General features: G+C 49.6%; 1 protein-coding gene across 7 annotated transcripts in view; it reads left to right on the top strand.

The window, feature by feature from the left end:
* The window catches only part of ZNF516 (zinc finger protein 516), a 125292-nt gene that overhangs the window by 15198 nt on the left and 95711 nt on the right, over window positions 1-14383 (top strand). The window contains exons 1-3 of one of the 7 annotated variants that reach the window (XM_042962266.1): window positions 2125-2237; window positions 2600-2703; window positions 3632-4180. The exons of 5 other annotated variants lie outside the window; for them this stretch is intronic. The gene's annotated coding sequence lies outside the window, so the exon portion shown is untranslated. Of the gene's footprint in view, window positions 1-2081; window positions 2704-3631; window positions 4181-14383 lie in introns of those variants that run through there. One more of the 7 variants, XM_042962268.1, reaches the window with a different exon arrangement.

Genomic DNA, 14383 nt, shown 5'->3' with positions numbered 1-14383 from the left:
AAAGGGTTAAAGAAATGGTTAAAATGATGCTCATTATGTCTTATTTAACCCAGTCTGTACGAAGTGTGACTTGAACGTGTAAACGACACACAGATTACTACTGAGATATCTTTTGTTCTTTGTTTTTACGCTAAGTCTTTGAAACCTGGCATGTATTGACCACTCCCAGCTCCCCCCGTCTGGCTACCGTACAGGATGGTGTAGTGGTCGGGGGTTGAGATGAAACGCCCCACCCTAAACCAAGGCTGGCCTCGGAGGTGAGTCAGAAATCTTCACTCCGAAAGTTCAGCTGGTTTTCGACAAGGACACGAAGGGAGGACGCTTTGGAAATCTCTCGCTTGAACCCTAGCAGTTTAATTAAAGGCAGAAAGGTTCTTTGTCTGGGGGGGGGGCGGGGGGGGGGGCGCTGGGTGCTGAGGGGTTCGTCCCTGGGGAGGCAGCACGGTTGGCCAGGAGGCTGGGGCCTGACCCCGCAGAGGGTCCCTCTGTCAGTCCCTGGTACTTGACCACGCACGCTCTTGGAACAGAGGCCTCCTGGGGGTGTTCCCTGCCTCAGACCCCCACTCGAATACAGCGTCTCCTAACTCGGATCTGTTAGTTCTGGCGTCACAGTGGCCTAGAAAGGAGCTTCGGTGTGGTGCGACGTAGCTGCGACTCCAGCATCCAGGATGTGTGGCCGGTTTTGGAGCCTGTGTATGCCTTTACTCCTTCATCTTTGTAATGGGATGAGGGCCAGCTCAGGGGGCTGCGCAGCGCACGGCACCTTTGACACAAAGGGAGCTGGAACCCTTTGCAACTAAGCAGCTGCAAAGCAGACTAGCAGGTAAAGAGGCTACTCACCCTGAGACTTTCAGAAGGCCCGGAACATCGTGATGGTTTGAGTTCATTTTCTGTCTCGTCTCGTGGTAGTTTGACATCCAGCCTATAAGCTGTACCAACTATTTGGTTATTCCTACTTTTTGTATGTTAAAAAAAAAATCATCTTTTTTTTAATTTTAGAGAAGAGACGAGAATTGTCTTAATTAAGTAGATGTTATTCGTAGCGCGCAGTAAGATTTAAGCCCGTTTCATCACAGTTTGCCACGTTTTACTTCTGTTAACCTCACAATCTAAAAATCGAATTTACAAAATGTGGAATCTGTTCACGGCTTGGGCTGAAGAGGTGTCTGGCGCGAAAACCCCAGGCGGGCCTAATTCATTATTTTGTAACTCATTGCTTGTGAGGGTAGAACATCACCAAAATGTGGTTTCTGTGGAGGGACAGAGTATTTTCCTCACTTGATGGTTCTGCAGACCCTCCTCTGCGTCGTTCCGGGAGGAGCCCGGCCGGCCTCCCTTCTCCCAGGGCCGTGACCCAGTCAGAGCTGAGCGCCGTCAGCTTGCGAAAGTGCTTACGTCGTGGCTTTCACCTCGGAGCGCCTCGCGGAAAGGCAACTCTCTTTTTCTTTGGAATGGATCTGGAACAAATGTATTTGATTTAAGTGAATAGGTCATTTAAATATACTAATATTAAAAAAATTTTTTTTTTAACATTTATTCATTTTTGAGGCAGAGAGAGCGCAGGGGAGGGGCAGAGAGAGAGGGAGACACAGGACCTGAGGCAGGCTCCTTGGACGCGGGGCCCGAACCCACGAACCGTGAGATCATGACCGGAGCCGTAGTCGGCCGGTTAACCAGCTGAACCACCCAGGTGCCCCAATATGCTAACATTAATAATAAAAATGAGTATTTTTCCCTAAAAGGGGTAACAAGAATGGTTCGGAAAAGCTGTTTCTCGGATGGAGGAACAGAGTCCTTGACTCAGAGCAAACCAGTCTCCTTTAAGAGGATGCTTGTGTTTAAGGAGATGCGGGCAAGAAGCTGTATGATGGGTTTTCGGTCCATCATTCCAACAGAATTTTTTACGATTCGTATATCATTCCCGCGCTGGTAGGAACTCTGGTGAGGGCACAGAGGAATATAAAAGGGTCCAGGCCTCAGGGACTTTACAACAGGCCATTCCGTGAGGGTTTGCCGAGTGTTCCTGGGGGTGGCGGGGTGCGGGGGCGTGGGAAGGCAGGGGGCTTGCAAGTCGGAAGCCACAGGAGGATCGCGTTGTGTTGGTATATTTATTATGTGTCGCAGGTCGGCACACAGTCGTGCCTTGTTTGGAGGAGACCGAGCTGAGCTGGCGTTTATCCCCAGGTATCCTAACGTGGCTGTGCGGTCTGCTTGTTCAGCTTCGTCACATTGTCAAGGTGAGGCCTGGTGGAATCGCTCCGTCATCCTGGGGCTGGTCCTGCTCTTTGTGGCTTACCTCTTATTCCCGCCTGTAAATCCAGACCCTCGGGACAGCACGTTTATTATTTTGACTGAGGGTCGAGTTCCATTTCTTGTTCCGTCCATTACAGCGATGCTTTTGTGAGTTCAGTGTTGTGGAAACACACCCGGATTTCGTTGACTGCCTTGCGTGTGCATAGCGGTATCAGTGTTGAGAAAACTTAATACTTAAAAAAAAAAAAATAAGATTGACTCAGCATTCAGGTGGGAATAGCCAAGTCCCAAGTCTGCGTTGTTCAGCTGGGATAACGAGCGCCATTTGTCTTTTTCTCTGTTGCAGTGGCTCAGCAGAAGAGGGCCTTGGGCGTGTGCAAATTTAGGCAAAAGGGTCTGTCTGCCTAAAGGAGCGATGTGAGCCTTCGGTGTTAGGATCGCCATTTGCCGGTGTGCGGACCTAAAATTCTTTTAAAAGGTTTTCAGATCCGCCTGCGACTCAGTCAGTTGGGTTTTATAAGCGGGGCCTTATCTTAAAAAGGGTTAAAGCCTCCATAGCTGGTCAACCCCTCTTGGCCATGCGTCTGGCTCAAGGGCTTGGGCAGTTTCTACGCAGACATGTGAAATTTCTGGGTGTTCACTTGCCTTAGGATCGGCTGGTCAGATGGGACTTGAGTCTCACAGTAGTGTTCTGATTAAAACACCCCTTTCTCAGATGAACCGTGACTGGTTTGCGGGGGGGTTAGTGGACATGAGGCAGAGAACTGTAGGCTTCCGTGGGATCGCTGAGGGCACGGCTTCTTTTCTATTCATTTGGAAGTGGCTTTGTTTAATTGAGTTGAAGAAGCCTGAGATTGGAGCTAAGGGTACGGGGTCCATCCTCACAGTGGTCGGGAGCTGTAGGGGCTGAGAGCAGGCGCGGTGCCTTTCCAGTAACCCTGCGGTGTCGATTCCGGTTCTGTTGGAGAAATCCCTTTGCTGGCGGTTCCCTGATCTGAATGTCATTATTCCGTGGAATTAATGTGAAGCTACACATTTTAATTATTGAACCAGAATTCCATAGCGGCGACTGGAACCGCATGTCTTACGCTGTTTCTCTTGCCTTAGGGGATAAAGAGAAGCGCTTTGTTTTTTAAGATATGTACAGACACTTTCAAAAATAAGTTACATGGAAGTCCACCAAGAGGGGGGCGGGGGTGGGCGGTGTAGAACTCCCAGTGGCTTCTCAACAACGTAGTTGAGCAGTTTAGTTGGAGCCAAACACTGGGGGTAGTTTTCTCCTTGCCCAAATTAAACGATTTCTTTGAAGATAATTACACAAAATGCAGAGTTTGGAGACGACGGAGTTTTCATCATTTTTTTTTTTTTTTGCCTTCAGGATATTTACAACTTAAAGAGGAAATTGCGTTTTGAGAAAAAAAGAGTATCTTAGACATTTCACAGCACGGATGTCATTTAATTGTACGCCAGCTACTATTTATCGAGCGGCCTCTATGTGCCCATCACTGCCTTCGGCGTTGAAATACATTAGCTTAATAAATGTATTAGGAGTTTTAATGCATAAACTTTAATTTAAAACATGAAAGTAGGACCGTGTTAGGAGTTTCTCTGCAAGTGATTTTTTTAGTAGAACCTCACAACTTCTTTTCAAGGCCCGTGTAGAGTGCAGATCTTTGCACACGTGGTACTGATTTCCAAGTGCCCAGTGCCCGGTGTGGCCCAGTTCAGGCCATCAGACTGGGCTGTGAGCAGCCGGTAGGGACAGCCGGCACTCGCCAGTTGGAAGTCCGCCTGGGCGAGCTGCCTCTCCGTATCCTGGACCATATCTCCCTGGTTGATGGACATTTGCGATACTACCATCTTCCCTAGGGCGCAGCAAACCTCTCTGACACACAGTTCCTTGTACTTGCGGGAACATCTCTCTCAGGTAAGTTCCCTGGGGTGGAGTTTTGGCCAAGAAGGGGCATTTCGTTTTTCATTTTGTTTTTTTTTAAAGTAAGCTCTCTACCCAACATGGGGCTTGAACTCACCGCCCTGAGATCAAGAGTCGCACGCTCTACCCACGGAGCCAGCCAGGCGCCCCAAGAAGGAGCGTTTCAATTGATAGATATTGCCGGATTTCTCAACAAAGATCTGAAAATGCCATTTTACGCCCGTTGGCAGCGGTCAGTGGGAGTGATGGCTCTCTCTTGGTCAGGTCTGATGTCATCAGGCTTTGAAGTCTTGGCCAACCTGATAGGGTAAATATCTCATTGTGTTAAAAAAAAAAAATTAAGTTTGTCAAGCATTTCTTTAATGTTTACTGATCATTTTACTTCTCTTGCGAATCACCTGCTCATTTCCTGGGTCAGTTTTCCTGCCCAGTTCTTCACACTTTGTTGCTTTATTAGGACAGTAGCCTTGTGCTTTGTGCAAAGTATCTTTTTGTTTATCTCTTTTATGTCTTACGCTCCATGTGAACTCCTTTTGCTCCAGAAGCATTGAAATAGCTTGTGCCTGAGTTTCTCCAAAGACGTGTGAATTTGACTGATGTTTTTGTGTTGGAGTCGGTGGAGGATTATAACGGATCTTTTGATTTCTTACGTGATTTTGGTCTGGTTACTTTTTCTGTCGATTCCTGAGTAAATGTTGAACGTTTATATTTCACTAGAAAATCAGTCATTTCTTTCATCCATATGATCAAGCGTATTGACTCAGACTTTTGAAAAACGTTGCATGACTTTAGTTTTCGTTCTTTTGTTGGTCATTACACTGAATTTGCCCCAAATCCTGCCTTTTTTTTTTTAAAGTAGGCCAGCTAGTCATTTAACTCCTTCACTGACGTTAACAAAGGGAGTTATTGATTTTATTTTTCAGTTTTACTGTTTTTTTCTCATTTATTGGTACTTTTAAAAATTCAAGCTTAAAAGGTTTCTCTGTTACTTAAAATTTTTTTTTTTAAATGTTTATTTATTTTTGAGAGAGAGAGAGAGCAAGGGAGGGGCAGAGAGAGAGGGAGACACAGAATCTGAAGCAGGTTCCAGGCTCTGAGCTGTCAGCACAGAGGCTGACGCTGGGCTCGAACTCACGGACCACGACATCATGACCTGAGCCAAAGTTGGACGCTTAACCTACTGAGCCACCCAGGCGCCCCCCTCTGTTACTTTTTGAATTGAGTGTTTCATGTATATATTTTCTTTATTTTTAAGGACCGTGGCTAAACTTTGACCTTTCTTTGTGTCCCATGGATTTTGACACAGCATTTTCCCGAAAGGTTCTGGGTTTAAGCTCCGATTCCGCCTGCCGTGGGAGTTGTTCCGGAGACTTTAAAGTTTTGCAAGTGGATGAACTTTGCTTAGTTTTGTTTTTGCTTTTACTTGTTACCGTTTGGTGTCATCGCACCGTCTCACTGTGGAGCTCGTGTGCTCTGTGCTCCTGGTTGATGAGCCGTTAGGGCCCCTCTTCCTGCTTCCTATGGACCCAGTTTGGCAAAGTGGCGAGTGTGCAGGTTGATCCTATGGCTCCGATGTGCCTTTTTTTTCCATTTCAAACTGTTATTTTTGCCTTTTTAATCCAGGTTTGAGAGAGTTTCGTCATTTCTCCCACATCTGTTTTTCTCTCTGTTGGTCTTTTCATGCATTCACTGGGATGTTTGTTTGTATATTTTATTCTGTGTTATTTGACTTAAAGGTTTTAGGACAATCACCTTCCTTGTGATCTTTTTTTTTTTTCTTTTAATCCTTAATAAATATGACTTTTGTGCAGTTTAATGCCTTTTAAAACTGAACGAGAGGCGCCCGGGTGGCTCAGTCGTTTGAGCGGCCGACTTCGGCTCAGGTCACAATCTCGCGGTTTGTGAGTTCAAGTCCCGCATCGGGCTCTGTGCCGACAGCTCGGAGCCTGGAGCCCGCTTCTCAATCTGTGTCTCCCTCTCTCTCTGCCCCTCCCCTGCTCGCACTCTGTCTCTCTCAAATAGAAATAAACATAAAAAAAATTTAAACTGAATTAAACGTGTAATACTATTTTTATTTTCCCTGTTGCTTTTGTTTGCATTTTTTTCTGGCGTATCTTGTCTACATGTCGAACTTCTGTATATTTCTTAATGTTTGGTGTCTTTTGTGGAGAGCAGAGTATTGGATTTCGTTTTTCATCCAATCATGGAGTCTTCCTTAATAAATTTGTTACATTTATACTTTTGCTCTAACAGATGTCTTCTCTCGTCATTTTTACAGAAGCTTTTATCTTCTTTGTGCTTTGCTCCCTTTTTGCATTATTTTCTGTTTATTGACATATGGATTATGTTTTGTCGTCTTTGGTTCTCGAGGTCAGGAGGAAGCCTGTAGAAAGTCCAATGTTCTTAGTTATGCTGGTGGTTATACTTATGACTTTTGCCTAAACCTGTGTTTCTCAATTTATCAAGTTCTGTAACCGTGTAATTTGACTTCCTCTTTGGGAAAGATGAAGAAATTGGTTACTTCCATTACCTTCCTCCCCTCTCTCCACCCCTTGCCCTCTCCCCATGTCGCTGTTGCAATTGCTTTTTTGGATGTTGTTTTAGTCTCCTGTTGTTCCTTTACGATCTTTACGTGATATTTTATTTCAAGAAATGTAAGAATTACATGTTTATTTTCTGTGTAGATCACAGTTATTTAGACTTGATTTTTTTTCCCATTTACTTTATTTATTTTGAGAGAGAGAGCGTGCGGGGAAGGGGCGGAGAGAGAGAGAGAAAAGAGAATCCCCAGCAAGCTCTGTGCTGTCAGCATAGAGCCTGTCCTGGGCTCCGATCCCATAAACCGTGTGATCATGACCTGAGCCGAAGTCGGATGCTCAACCAACTGAGCCACCCAGGCGCCCCCAGACTCGATTCTGTTTATACTTCTGTGCTTATTGAGTGTAGTGATAATTGCCCGACTGTTTTCATTTTTACTTTTTCTGCTTCTGAGTTTTTTTGAATCCTCTTTTATTTGGCCCGCTTGCCTTTCCAAGTAGATTGTGACCGATGCGCTGGTGAGGACGCTAGATCCCTGAGCAGGCAAGGGTGCGGGACGAGGATCAAGTCCAGGAGAAGTCTGGTATTCCTGGAGCCTTGTGTAGTGCACGTGCGTGCACGCGTGTCTCTGTGCGTGTGTAGGCACGTGTGTACGTGTGTGTGCATGTGTGTAAGCACATGTGAGGGACGGCAGCTGGCGGAGGGGTGAAGTTTGAGAGGTCGTCGTGGGCAAACAGTCACGACTCTGGATCATCTGGAAGGTTCCGTCTTTGGCCAAGAGGCAGTGGGACGTTCTGCCGGCTGTCACTGGGGCGCGGTGTGCTCTGCGTGACCCTCGGGCCTGCCGCAGGGGGCTCCCCGGCGGGGAGACCGAAGAAGAAGGGGGGTGTTCAGGGCAGATGACGCAGGGAGGGTGGTGCTTGGGGGCCCCGTGGGGCGGCCGTGACGCGGGGGGAGGGGTCCCGCTGGAAGCCGAAGTCCTGGCCAGCTGTCAGTGCGGTCCCGGCCAGATGTGTGGGGGTGGGGGACGCCGGGTGGACCCCGGGTCTCCGCCTGGGGCTGCAGGGGCAGCGGTGCCCTGGCCAGGTAGGTGTCCTGTGGGAGGACGCCCCGGGCCAAGCTGCGGGCCGTGTAGGTGGCGAGCGCGGGGCCGGGAGCCGCTGGGCCTGGCCGAGGCTGTGCCCGGAAAGGGTCGCGGTCCCGCTTCCAAAGCCCGGCAGTGCTGACGGCTGCCCGACCGGGATCTCAGGGGAGCCCTGGTAGCCTTGGGGGTCTCCTGTCCCGCTCCCGTGTGACGTGGTGAGGCCACCGAGCGGTTCCGTGCAGAGCTCAGAGGCCAGCGACGCCTGGCCTGCGCCCCCACCGCGCTGGCCGTCCAGCCGGGAAGCCTTCCAGTCTGCCCTTAACCAGGCGCTCACTGCCCTGCGGAACGGTGAGGGCCACAGGTCACATGACCAGCCCAAAGCCACGCCTCCAGGGGCGGGCAGAGGAGCGAGGCCCAGGGATAGCCCGCACTGTGGGGTTGCTGCCTGTCTTGCTAGGTGCCAGAGGCGGTCCTTGTCAGGTCCCCAGCTAGTGACAGAGGACTCCTTCCTTCTGAGTTCAGGCGGTTGAGGGTTTGGTGAATGTAATAGTATCTGAACTGGACGTCACGTTGTGCAGACTGCTAGGTTTTTCTTTAATAAGAGTTGTTTTTAAAAAAATTTTTTTTAATGTTTATTTTTGAGAGAGAGAGAGAGAGAGAGAGTGCACCGGGGGGAGGGGCAGAGAGAGAGGGAGACACAGAATCCGAAGCAGGCTCCGGGCTCCAAGCTGTCAGCACAGAGCCCGACGTGGGGCTCGATCTCACACACCAGGAGATCATGACCTGAGCCAAAGTCGGACAAATAACCGACTGGGTCCCCAAGGCGCCCCAATCAGAGTTTTGAATAATACTTTTTTTCTGTTTCTTATTTCTTTTAGCCAGTAGATTGGTGAGGAATAATGTAAATCATTATCTTTGATGTGGGTAGGATACAGCATGGGAAAGGTGTCTTTTAATTAATCCACTTACAGAGATACTTTTAAAAAAGAAAACCGGGAAAAGTAAGGAAAATAGAACAGATTTCCAAAATTTGGTTTATGGAGCTGTACGGAAACATTTTCAAGGCCAGGATTGGCCTTGCAGTGCATAGGATTTATAGAAAATCAGAGGCAAGAAGTTCTTAATGTGAACTAAGTCAGAACTTGAGTGCTTTTGGCCAAGGGTGGTTGTAAAATATTTGTAGCACAAAATGAAATGGATTTAAGATTCTCAGAATAAACCAGAGAGCGCAGAATGGGATCCGTATGGAATTTCCAGTCAGGAAGAGGTGGGACATTCCAAAGCTGATTTATATAAAAGGGCTCCTTGGATCCAAACGCCACAGTGTCCGTTAAACGCGGCATCCGAAGTAACTCGAACTTGGAATTTCTCAAGCAGTGAGTGCGAAAAGAGCCTCTGTGGTCAAAGCACATTTACGTGCGCTCGAGATACGCCCTTGGTGGCACTCTTCTTTATGCGTGTGGATTAGAATTGCATCCTAGAAGTTTTGTTGTGTGCCCAGCTCAGTTAAAAGAGGAGGGGCAGAGAAAGCAAAGGCTCTTCTCGAAGTGGTTGGCACAGAGAACGTGGGGTGTAACAGGGCGGTGTGCACACAGACCGTTCCAGATCTGGCGCATGAAAACTGGCTTCCTTGTCGAGGGAAAAAATTGTTTAAACAGTCTCTGGATTCTAGTGATGACCTTGGACACCTAGACGTCTCACCCTCATTTGCGATAATATCGTTTCAAGATGAACATAGCTCATGTCATTTTAACAACAGATTAGATACCTATAAATGTGTGTTACGATTTTTTTCTAGGACTATAATGTTAAAACTTTGTAAGTGACCTTAACCATTTAAAATCTCTTTATTTTTATTTTGCATTTATTGTTGTGGTTAAATTATATATAATGCAAAAGTGGGCATTTTAATGAATATTATTATTTTTAACATTTATTCCTTTTTTAAGAGACAGAGAGAGACAGTGTGAGCAGGGGAAGGACAGAGAGAGAGGGAGACACTGAATCCGAGGCAGGCTCCAGGCTCCGAGCCGCGTGGGGCTCGAACTCATGAACCGTGAGATCACGAACGCTTAACCGACTGAGCCACCCAGGCGCCCTGATGATTATTAAGTGTACGATCCAATGCCTATATAGGTTTTTTATAGTTAATGAGTATTCGTTGAGAGCAACTTAAGGCGACTGTGTCTGGTTTTCTGAGGACAGCGTGACTTAACCTGTCAGATTCCCAGAGCTTTCGAACGGAAGAAGGTAAAAATAGAAAGTGAAGTCTCTGTGCCCTCCCAACATGAAATTATATTTTTAAAAATATTAAGGTTTCTGGTCAGAGGACTAACATTACCATGATCCCTTTTATCTAAAGAGCGAATGTCCTTTCTTGGCCCAACCCGGTAATTTTATTTAATTTCTTCTTACATTGAAAGAAAGCACTTTTACCCCAAATGCAGTAGTGGAAACTATTACTAGATTTTTGGTTATTTCAATGTAGAAGGGAAAATGCGTAACCTAAAATCATGAGTACTTTCTTGTGACTGTCCCCTGTGTACAATACATACATTCATAGGTCTTTACTAACACTTATTTTTAAGGAGCCCTCTAAATATAAAGATGTGATGAGTGTAGCTTTCTTAGTAATATAAAAAAACAGGGCAGCAGATCCTTAATAATAATAAGTTTGGGTGTAATTTGGGGCTGGTGACTTCACTGCTCCGCACGGTTTCCTAATTTTACGTGTTGCCGGGAGAAGGCAGAGAGGCTTTCTTCCCGTTGAGGACACCCAAATTTGACTACGCCAGTTATTTATATGCGGGCGTCCGGGGCCGCACATGCGGAAGCACGGTAGCCTCATTAAAAAAATACACACACAGCTATTCGGGGATGAACTTTAAATGCCTTTAAACGCGTTGTGGGAAGTAGGAGGCTCGAGGACCCTCCAGCCCGGATATTCTCTTTGAACGCTTCTGCTCAGTCTTTCCCTTGGCGGGGGGTGCAGGGTCTCTCATGGCTGGAGAGATGCAGAAGTACGCAGTCCGTGTGCCCAAGATGGTTCTTTGAATTTTTTTTTTTTTTTAGTTATTTTGAGAGAGAGAGAGAGAGTGTGTGTGTGTGTGAGCAGGGGAGGGGCAGAGAGAGAGGGAGAGAGAGAATCCCAGGCATCTGACAGCGCAGAGCCTGATGCAGGGCTTGAGATCATGACCTGAGCGGAAGCAAGTCTGATGCTTCGCCGACGGAGCCCCGCAGGTGTCCCCCAGGACGGTTCTTTGAGAACCAAGCCGTAGAAGCAGCAGGGGAGGGCGGACCCACGTTTCCATTTCTTCGCCTCGAGTGAAGGTTTCTGTGACATCAGCAGCTAGCGTGACGGCCTTTCTTACTAAGTGACCGTGGGCCTGCCCCACGTCACCCACAGCAAAGGCCTTTGCCAACCTTAATTTCGGTGTCTTTGATTTCAGATGCATGAAACACATGTCTGTGAAAGTGGGGAGACAGCTTCCCGGTTTCTCGGCCTTTGTGCTCCCTGACCCATCAGGGTGTGCTCCAGCCTCCCGGCCCTCACGTCCCAGGGGCCCCCGGACGCCTCCGCCTCCTCGTGGGTAGACGGGTGCGTGTGGGACGGGCCACCCACCTTCTGTGTGGGCCCCAAAGGGTCTGTCTGCGATAGGCCGGTCACCACTGTCCCCAAGCAGAAGCCGGGGATGTGCTGTGTGTCCTTCCTCTCGGGAAAGCCGTGCAGAGGGGCTTGGAGATGCGCAGATAGTGGTTGGAGGCACAACTCCCTGCCTTTCACTTACCGGCGTTTTATATTGACTTCTCATGAGCTGCCCTGGGAAGCTGAGAAGCGTGTACTTACTTTGCACACGGAAATGAATTTATCTGGTAACAGAAGAATCAGGAGTCGAATGGACTTACAGTTTGAATGTGTCTGCAAATGCAGGAAATTACCAAACTTCTGCCTCAGAACGGAGGCTGCCCCTGCCGATTGCAAAAGGTCTTTGGGGCTCAGACTCTATAAATTGATTCGATGAGTTGTGTCCTCCTCAAGGTCACGGTTACAGGTAGTACAACCTGGGACCGGCGCCCCGGGCTGTATGCTCTTTTGTCCTGAGCCATCCTGTCACCTGCGGCCGTTGGGGAAACCCGGGCATTTCTGCCCCTGAGGTGCTTAGACTCAGCTTGGGGCCACGGAGATGGGTGGCGAGACGTTTGCGTGGTCACCGGACGGGGAGGTGGCCTCACATCGCTGGTTCCCTGAGGTGTGAAAAATGTTCGTCCCGGCCTCAGCTTCTCAGAGACGGTCATCCATAGACCCAGAGTTGTCTCTGGCCGACGGCACATTGTGGGGCCCCAGCTCCTGGGCCGCCGTGTCGACCCTCCCTCGGGCCCTGAACCCTGCCTCTGTCCTTACCTTCCTCTCGGGAGGGCCCGCGGTCCACGGCCCCTGGCTCCCTGTCCTCGTTTCTGCTGTGGGGCCCTTGGGACGGGCTTTGGTGGCTGATGTCAGTGAGGGCCTTCCTCAGGCACACCTTGCTTGACTGCGTATACCCCATCCTGTCTCCCCGACTGCCCCTGACCCCTGTCCTCCTTGTCTGCCTGGGGGGCATGGGTCCCTGCGAGGACATCTACCCAAACACAGTCTCTCCGATTTGGAGTCCCCTCTGCTGTCCGTGTGGCCTGCCTCTAGCCCAGCCCTCTCCCCATCCCTGGGTCTCCTGGAACGCCGCGTCCAAGTGGGTTGTCTCCTCTGCCTTTCCCTGGGACTCTCATCGCTCCCGCGTCTGTCCCCCGCGCGTGCTGGGCACGTGGGTGCCGCTCAGCCCCCCAAACAACCGTGTTCTTGTCCGGTGCCCTCCCGCCCACTCTGGGCTGATCGTCCTGGACTCCTGGCGGGGCCTTGTCGGACAAATCCTGCACTGAAGAGCGGGGCCTGCGGTGTAGACCGCACGGTTGCACGGGGCAGGCTGGGCCGGACACCCCGCGCACTGGAGGAGCTCACCGCAACCCCAGGGGTGCTGGTCTCTGGCTGAAGTGTCCCCCACCCCTGCTGTCTGCGCCTCCTGAGTCAGCCTGCGGGTGGCAGGGCAGCGGCGGGTGACAGCACACACACTCGCACAGTGTCTGGTGAGCCCGCGGGGCCCGCGTTGCCGTGGGACCCTGATCGTGACCCAAGTGCTACTCGCGATTCGCGTCCTAAATGAGATACATCAGGCGCTCGGGTTAAATTAATACTCGTTCCCAGGGTCCTTGGGTTTTCCCAGCAGGGCTCGGGTCCCAGGGGACATGATGAAAAGTCACAAGAGGAGTCTGTCATCGGCACACACGGGCTCAGGAGAGCAAGGGCTGGGTTTTAATTTGAAGTTGGTGCCTCTGCTCTTCTAAGGTCAGAACTAGGCGGTGTGGTGATCAGAGGGGGGTGTGGGCAGAATTGGGGGGGGGTTTGCATTCTTCCCTCTTCAGGACTTTCTCTAGAAGTCTCTTCCTGCTGGTCCTCCGGTGGCCTGTGCCTGCCACCCATGTTTTCCCAGCTCCGTTCCATCCCCTCTGTTCTCCAAGGTGGTGTCTGAGACCTGTGAGTGCGGAGCTCCTCTCTGCTTCTCCCCCAGAGGAAGCCTGAACAGACCCACCCACACGCCCCATAACCGTTGGAGGAGCCAAGCACTGAGACCGCCTGCTAGCCACCTCTGCGCTGTGTGACGTTAGGCCGTGCGCTTACCCTCTCTGTGCCTTCGTTTCCTTGCCTGTTACGGGGACAGAGTGACTGTAGTTACTGCACAGGGCCTGGCACACATCAAGTGGGTGGCTACCCAAAGATGTGTTTGGAGCAGCTCCTGGCACGTGCGAGGCACCGGAAGTGTTAGCCTTTGTTTCTCGTGTGTTTGAGCGGCAGCCTCGTTGGGGGGGGGGGTATTCGGGTGAGTGCAGGGACATTTCCGAGGCATCCACGGGGACCCTTGCATTGCTGGATTGGGGAAGCCCAGTCTCTCTGGCTGGACTGTGTACCTTCCTTCATTTGGGGACTGCTCTCTGCCCCTCACATGTTGGTCTTGTGTTTTTCTGTCTTTTTGTTTCATTTATTTATTCTTACTTTTTTAAATGTTTATTTTGAGAAAGAGTGTGAGCTGGGGAGGGGCAGAGAGAGAGAGAGGATCCCAAGCAGGCTCTGAGCTATCAGCACAGAGCCTGTTATGGGGCTCGATCCCATGAACTGTGAGATCATGACCTGAGCCGAAGTCAAATGCTTCATTGCCTGAGCCCCGCTGTGTTCTAGTAATCAGAGGGGTATCTGTCAAGAGGAATTTGCATTCGTCACCTCTAAAACTCTGATAGAATTCTTTTTTTTAACGTTTATTTATTTATTTTGAGAGAGAGCTTACATGAGCAGGAGAGGGGCAGAGAGAAAGGGAGAGAGACAATCCCAAGCAGGGTCTGTGCTGTCAGCACAGAGCCCAACAGGGGTCTCGAACCCACGAACCGGGAGATCACGACCTGAGCTGAAATCAAGAGTCAGGCAGCCCTCATTTACATATTTGGAACAGGCGAACAGTATTTTACTTAAATACAGCAGCAGCCCTTGTAAAAGC

Source organism: Panthera tigris, chromosome D3 (genome assembly GCF_018350195.1).
Source record: "Panthera tigris isolate Pti1 chromosome D3, P.tigris_Pti1_mat1.1, whole genome shotgun sequence".
In the NCBI taxonomy this organism is placed as follows: Eukaryota; Metazoa; Chordata; class Mammalia; order Carnivora; family Felidae; genus Panthera; species Panthera tigris.
The sequence above is the reverse complement of the archived record's forward strand: the minus strand, read 5'-3'. Positions and strand labels throughout refer to the sequence as shown.